We start from the raw sequence: 8,765 nt of genomic DNA on the forward strand, positions 1-8,765 counted from the left end.
TGTAACACTCACAAACCAGTCTTCAATTTCTGCTAACTGCCTTGCCTCCTAACAATTAAATGTAGCATAGCCTAGCATCTCCCCATAGCCTGGGCTTAACAACTCAGCACCTCTACTGAGCTTGACAACTCCATCCACCCATGAAACATCTTGGCTCCATCCATCCTTGCCTATCAGCTCCACACCGCTTGTATTTAGAGACCCTATTCCTCTCCGGCAAGACCCGAGGTATAGGCTGCTGGAGCAGTTAATGCTAACTCAACTAGTCTGCAGTTCAGTCGTTATGCTACTGTAGCTAGCTAGCTACCTCAGGTCACCTGCCCTTCAAAGAGCGGGAGAACATTCTGTTGCACATTACAAGATTCCACACGCCAACTTCAGCACTCTCTCTGCCACATTGACCTTTCCGGAGCTTTTGTATTGTGTGACCTAATTAGCTTAGTACAGCAGCTGCTACAACCCACCATTTCCCAATCATCCAACTCAGCCCCATTATGAATATACCACTAATGCCTCAGATCAAAGAAGACAACATTAGCACGTGCTGAAGGGTGGCGGCTGATAATTATTTTCGTCCACCGTGGCATATACCAATTGCTCTCGACCTCTTTGAGGTCCGCCAGATAACTCCTATCTACGGATGTGTTAATTGGTCTTTCAGCAGGAAGTCGGCTTATTAAAGCAGTCTGAGGGGCTAGTGTACACACCAGACCAAAGCCTCGGGAAATGAGACGTGCTTTGAGCTGACCTTCAGCTAATGTGCAGTCGAAAGGACAGTCTAGGACTGGATTTGCATACACAGATAGACCGAGTGGAATTAAATGCAGGGAAGAAGGAGGATAAACTAAGACATTCAGCCATTTGTAGATGTTAATGTTAATGTTAATTGTCATTTTAACATTATATAAAAAGTTGGCATCAGTGGTGTACAGAAAGTTTTATTTTAGCTCGATATTAAACATTTTTATTTGTTTGCATGTTAAAGACATTATACATTTGTACATTTACATAATTCAACTGGCTGGTGATGACCAGTGTAGGATCAGGACGTAACTGGGGTAAACAGTAGGCTACTCAGTACAGAGCTAAAATCAACACTACACAATGTGATCATAATGCCTACACAACCTAATAACAGTCTGTGACAACTGACTTGACACTTATGACAACTGACATGACACTGTTCTGATGTATAATGTTGTGCGATGTTGAACGAAACTATAAATATTCACCATATCACACAGCAAAACAGTGTGTGTCATAAGTGTAAGGCTACACATAAGCAAGTTATGCAAGCATTGGGACCGCCATTTCAAGTGTCTCTAGACTACCCCTGTCATTATCTACTTTATTGCACAGACGGACAGTGGGACCTAAGGCAGAGCTATTAAGCGTTCTTACAACCAATGGGAGACTGATGCTTCACCCTTTGAGTGATCACAGAAAAGCTGCGCCCAGATTGAGGTCTATGAATCATCGATCTCTGACTACGGTCACCCTTAAATTGTGACATCTGACCAGGGCACTGCAGGACTAGCAGGTAGGTGTTCGAGAGACGATGAAGGACTAATTAAGATGAATTGGACATATTTTGACAATGTAATTAGTACAACAGATGTATTTACATAGCATATGTGATGGAATGAGACCGACTTTGATGAGATAGAGATAGTAGAACAGACGTACTGTATAATACGTAGTGACTTCAGAAAGTATTCATACCCCTTGACTTATTCCACATTTTGCTGTGTTAGAGCCTGAATTCATATAGAATGAAATATTTGTTCCTCTTCTCTCCTACACAATACCCCATAATGACAAAGTGAAAACATCTTTCTAGAAATTCGTGCTAATTTATTGAAAATGAAATACAGAAATGTCTCTTTTAAGTATTCACGCCCCTGAGTCAATACATGTTAGAATCACCTTTGGCTGTAATAACAGAGTCTTTCTGGGTAATTCTCTAAGAGCTTTGCACACCTGGATTGTACAAAATATGCACATGATTCTTTTTAAATTGTTCCAGCTCTGCGAAGGTGGTTGTTGATCATTGCCGGACAGCCATTTTCCAATCATGCCATAGATTTTCAAGCCTATTTAAGTCAAAATTGTGACTAGGTCAGGAACATTCAATGTCGTCTTGGTTAGCAACTCCAGTGTATATTTGGCCTTGTGTTTTAGGTTATTGTCCTGCTGAAAGGTAAATTTGTCTCCCAGAGTTTGAACCAGGTTTACCCTAGGATTTTGCCTGTGCTTTGCTATATTCCGTTTATTTCTATCCTAAGAAACTCCCTAGTCCTTGCCAATGATAAGCATACCCATAACATGATGCAGCCACCATAGTGCTATATAAAAATATGAAGAGTGGTACTCAGTGATGTGTTGGATTTGCCCCAAACATAACGCTTTTTATTCAGGGCATAAAGTTAATTTCTTTGCCACATTTTTAGCAGTCTTACTTTAGTGCCGTATTACAAACTGGATGCATGTTTTGGAATATTTTTTATTCTGTAAATGCTTCCTTCTTTTCAGTCTGCAATTTAGGTTCGTATCAATGCTTCTATCACAGCCATTCAAATGAAACTTTGAACCTGTTTTTCACCATTGGCCTCATGGTGAAATCCCTGAGGAGTTTCCTTCCGCTCCGGCAACTGAGTTAGGAAGGACCCTTGTATCTTCCAAGTGACTGGGTGTATTGATACACCATCCAAAGTGCAATTAATAAGTCCAGCGTGGTCAAAGGGATATTCAATGTCTGCTTTTAAAAATGTTTACCCATCTACCAATAGTTGCCCTTCTTTGTTAAGCATTGGCAAACCACCCTGGTATTTGTGGTTGAATCAGTGTTTGAAATTCACTGGTTGACAACTGAGGGACCTTACAGATAATTGTATGTGTGGGGTACAGAGATGAGGTAGGCATTCAAAAATCATGTTAAAAACTATTATTGCACACAGAGTGAACCCATGCAAATTATTATGTGACTTGTTAGTCACATTTTTACTCCTGAACATATTTAGGCTTACCATAACAAAAGATTTGACTACTTACTGTCTCAAAACATTTCAGCTTTATATTTTTATTTAATTTGTAAACATTTCTAAAAACATAATTCCACTTTGACATGATGGGGTTTTGTGTGTAGGACAGTGACACAAAATATAAACTTTATCCATTTTAAAATCAGGCTGTAACACAACAACATTTGGATAAAGTTAAGGGGTTGTGAATACTCTCTGAAGGCACTGTATGTATGTATGTATGTATGTATGTATGTATGTATGTATGTATGTATGTATGTATGTATGTATATATATATGTATATATATATATATATATATATATATATATATATATATGTATATATATATATATATATATATATATATATATATATATATATATATATATATATATACATATATATATATATACACACACACACACACACACACACACACACACACACACACGACCAAAAGTATGCAAACACCTGCTCGTTGCACATCTCATTCCAAAATCATGGGCATTAATATGGAGTTGGTCCCTCCTTTGCTGCTATAACAGCCTCCACTCTTCTGGGAAGGCTTTACACTATACGTTGGAACATTGCTGCAGGGACTTGCTTCCCTTTAGCCACAAGAGCATTGGCAAAGTCGGGCACTGATGTTGGGGGATTAGGCCTGGCTCTCAGTCGGTGTTCGTTCCAATTCATCGACAAACCATTTCTGTATGGACCTCATTTTGTGCCCCGTGACATTGTCATGCTGAAACAGGAAAGGGCCTTTCCCAAACTGTTGCCACAAAGTTGGAAGCACAGAATCGTCTAGAATGTCATTGTATGCTGTAGCATTAACTGTGACCTTAATTGCCTACCGTCTGTAAGCTGTTAGTATCTTAACGTTAACATTAGTGCTGTTAGTGTCTTACCGACACTAACGTTCCCTTCACTGGAACTAAGGGGCCTAGCCCGAACCATGAAAAACAGCCCAAGACCATTATTCCTCCTCCACCAAACTTTACAGTTGGCACTATGCATTGGGGCAGGTAGCGTTCCCCTGTCATCCACCAATCCCCAATTCGTCCATCGGACTGCCAGATGGTGAAGCGTGATTCATCACTCCAGAGAACGCATTTCCACTGCTCCAGAGTCCAATGGTGATGAGCTTTACACCACTCCAGCCGACGCTTGGCAATGAGCATGGTGATCTTAGGCTTGTGTGCGGCTTCTCAGCCATGGAAACCCATTTGTTGCTCCTAGACGTTTACACTTCACAACAACAGCAAATACAGTTGACGGGGTAGCTCTAGCATGACAGAAATTTGACGAACTGACTTGTTGGAAAGGTGGCACCCTATGACGGTTTCATGTTGAAAGTCACTGAGCTCTTCAGTAAGGCCATTGTATTGCCAATGTATAAATATATAAACTCAGCAAAAAAAGAAACGTCCCTTTTTCAGGAGCCGGTCTTTCAAAGATAATTCGTAAAAATCCAAATAACTTCACAGATTTTCATTGTAAACATTGTTTAAACACTCTTTCCCATGCTTGTTCAATGAACCATAAACAATTTTATGAACATGCACCTGTGGAACGTTCGTTAAGACACTAACAGCTTACAGACGGTAGACAATTAAGGTCACAGTTATGACAACTTAGGACACTAAAGAGGCATTTCTACTGACTCTGAAAAACACCAAAAGAAAGATGCCCAGGGTCCCTGCTCATCTGCGAGAACGTGCCTTACGCATGCTGCAAGGAGGCATGAGGACTGCAGATGTGGCCAGGGCAATAAATTGCAATGTTCGTACTGTGAGACGCCTAAGACGGCGCTACAGGGAGACAGGACAGACAGCTGATCGTCCTCTCAGTGGCAGACCACAACACCTGCACAGGATCGGTACATCCGAACATAACACTTGCGGGACAGGTACAGGATGGCAACAACAACTGCCCGAGTTACACCAGGAATGCACAATCCCTCCATCAGTGCTCAGACTCTCAGCCTATTGCGGACAGAGGCTGGACTGAGGGCTTGTAGGCCTGTTGTAAGGCAGGTCCCCACCAAACATCACCGGCAACAACGTCACCTGTGGGCACAAACCCACCGTTGCTGGACCGAGACAGGACTGGCAAAAAGTGCTCTTCACTGACAAGTCATGGTTCTCTCTCACCAGGGGTGATGGTCGGATTCGCGTTTATAGTTGAAGGAATGAGCGTTACACCGAGGCCTGTACTCTGGAGCGGGATCGATTTCGAGGTTGGAGGGTCTGTCATGGTCTGGGGCGGCGGTGTGTCACAGCATCATCGGACTGAGCATGTTGTCATTGCAGGCAATCTCAAAGCTGTGCGTTACAAGGATGACATCCTCCTTCCTCATGTGGTACCCTTCCTGCAGGCTCATCCTGACATGACAATGCCACCAGCCATACTGCTCATTCTGTGCGTGATTTCCTGCTAGACAGAAATGTTAAATGTTCTGCCATGGCCAGCGAAGAGCCTGGATCTCAATCCCAATGAGCACATCTGGGACCTGTTGATCGGAGGATGAGGACTAGGGCCAATCCCCCCCAGAAATGTCCGGGAACTTGCAGGTGCCTTGGTGGAAGAGTGGGGTAACATCTCACAGCATGAACTGGCAAATATGGTGCAATCCATGAGGAGATGCACTGCAGTACTTAATGCAGATGGTGGCCACACCAGATACTGACTTTTGATTTTGAACCCCCCTTTGTTCAGGGACACATTATTCAATTTCTGTCAGTCACATGTCTTTGGAACTAGTTCAGTTTATGTCTCAGTTGTTGAATCATGTTAAGTTCTTGCAAATATTTACACATGTTAAGTTTGCAAAAATAAAACGCAATTGACAGTGAGAGGACGTTTCTTTTTTTGCTTAATATATATATATAAATATATGTATATTTTCAGTTGAAGTCAGAAGTTTACATACACTTAGGTTGGAGTCATTAAAATTTCTTATCAACAAACTGTAGTTCTGGCAAGTCGGATAGGACATCTACTTTGTGCATGATACAAGTAATTTTTCCAACAATTGTTTACAAACAGATTATTTCACTTACAATTCACTGTGTCACAATTCCAGTGGGTCAGAAGTTTACATGCACTAAGTTGACTGTGCTTTTAAACAGCTTGGAAAATTCCAGATAACTGTTTGGCCATAATGACCATTGTTATGTTTGGAGGAAAAAGGGCGAGGCTTGCAAGCCAAAGAACACCACCCCAACGGTGAATCACGGGGTGCTTTGCTGCAGGAGGGACTGGTGCACTTCACAAAATAGATGGCGGAAAAGGAGGGAAAATGATGTGAATATATTAAAGCAACATCTCAAGACATCCATCAGGAAGTTAAAGATTGGTCGCAAATGGTTCTTCCAAATGGACAATGACCCCAAGCATACTTCCAAAGTTGTGGCAAAATGGCTTAAGGACAACAAAGTCAAGGTATTGGAGAGGCCATCACAAAGCCCTGACCTCTGTCCTATAGAACATTTGTGGGCAGAACTGAAAAAGTGTGTGCGAGCAAGGAGGCCTACAAACCTGACTCAGTTACACCAGCTCTGTCAGGAGGATTTGGCCAAAATTCACCCAACTTATTGTGAGAAGCTTGTGGATGGATACCCGAAACGTTTGACCCAAGTTAAACAATGTAAAGGCAATGCTACCAAATGCTAATTGAGTGTATGTAAACTTCTGACCCACCGGGAATGTGATGAAAGTAATAAAAGCTGAAATAAATAATTCTCTCTTATTATTCTGACATATCACAATCTTAAAATAAAGTGGTGATCCTAACTGACCTAAGACAGGGAATTTTTACAAGGATTAAATGTCAGGAATTGTGAAAAACTTTGAAATGTTGAAATGTATTTGGCTAAGGTGTATGTAAACTTCCGACTTCAACTGTATGTACAGTACCAGTCAAAAGTTTGGACAGACCAACTTATTGCAGGGTTTTTCTTTTTACTATTTTTACTATTTTCTACAATGCAGAATAATAGTGAAGACATCAAAACGATGAAATAGACATATAGAATCTTGTAGTAACCAAAAAACTGTTAAACAAATGAAAATATATTTTATATTTGAGATTCTTCAAAGTAGCCACACTTTTCCTTGATGACAGCTTCGCACACTCTTGGCATTCTCTCAACCAGCTTCATGAGGTAGTCACCTGGAATGCATTTCAATTAAAGGTATGTCTTGTTAAAAGTCCATTTGTGGAATTTTTTTCCTTCTTATTGCGTTTGAGCAAATCAATCAGCCAAGAAGATAGCCCTATTTGGTAAAAGACCAAGTCCATATTATGGCAAGAACAGTTCAAATAAGCAAAGAGAAACAACACGCCATTATTACTTTAAGACATGAAGGTCAGTCAATACAGAACATTTCAAGAACTTTTAAAGTTTCTTCAAGTGTAGTGCAAAAACCATCAAGCGCTATGATGAAACTGTCTCTCACGAGGACCGCCACAGGAAAGGAAGACCCAGAGTTACCTCTGCTGCAAAGGATAAGTTCATTACCAGCCTCAGAAATTGCAGCACAGATAAATGCTTCACAGAGTTCAAGTAACAGACACATCTCAACATCAACTGTTCAGAGGAGACTGCGTGAATCAGGCTTTCATGGTCAAATTGCTGCAAAGAAACCACTACTAAAGGACACCAATAATAAGAAGAGACTTCCTTGGGCCAAGAAACACGAGCAATGCACATCAGGCCGGTGGAAATTTGTTCTTTGGTCTGATGAGTCCAAATTTGAGATTTTTGTTTCCAACCGCCATGTCTTTGTGAGAGTATGTGAACGGATGATCGCCGCATGTGTGGTTCCCACAGTGAAGCATGAGGAGGTGTGATGGTGTGGGGGTGCTTTGCTGGTGACACTGTCTGTGATTTATTTAGAATTCAAGGCACACTTAACCAGCATGGCTACCACAGCATTCTGCAGCAATACGCCATCCCATCTGGCTTGCGCTTCGTGGGACTATCATTTGTTTTTCAAAAGGACAATGACCCAACACACCTCCAGGCTGTGTAAGGGCTATTTGACCAAGAAGGAGAGTGATGGAGTGCTGCATCAGATTACCTGGCCTCTACGATCACCCAACCTCAACCCAATTGAGCTGGTTTGGGATGAGTTGGACCGAAGAGTGAAGGAAAAGCAGGTCACAAGTGCTCAGCATATGTTGGAACTCCTTTAAGACTGTTGGAAAAGCATTCCAGGTGAAGCTGGTTGAGAGACTGCCAAGAATGTGCAAAGTTGTCATCAAGGCAAAGGGTGGCTACTTTGAAGAATCTAAACACTTTTTCAAATGTAACAATTTTTTGGTTACTACATGATTCCATATGTGTTATTTCATAGTGTTGATGTCTTCACTATTATTCTACAATGTAGAAAATAGTATAAATAAAGAAAAACCCTTGAATGAGCAGATGTGTCCAAACTATGTATACACACACATACATACATACATACATACTGTACATACATACATACATACATGTGAAGATGGCAATTGCCATGAGAACTCATGGCTAGCAGGATGGTGTTGTTATTCATACTAGGGAGGTGTTGTTGCAGAACAACCAGACAAGTCAATTATGTTTGATGTTTTGGGAGTGGACAGGAGCTGAGAAACTAACCAGAAAAACACTGACTGTCACTATAGCAACAGGGATGATGGTCTGTCATCATTGAAAGGAAAGGAAGGGAAGGGTGAGACTCACTAACAAACAAATACATA

This window comes from Oncorhynchus kisutch, linkage group LG20 (assembly GCF_002021735.2).
Source record: "Oncorhynchus kisutch isolate 150728-3 linkage group LG20, Okis_V2, whole genome shotgun sequence".
Taxonomy (NCBI): domain Eukaryota; kingdom Metazoa; phylum Chordata; class Actinopteri; order Salmoniformes; family Salmonidae; genus Oncorhynchus; species Oncorhynchus kisutch.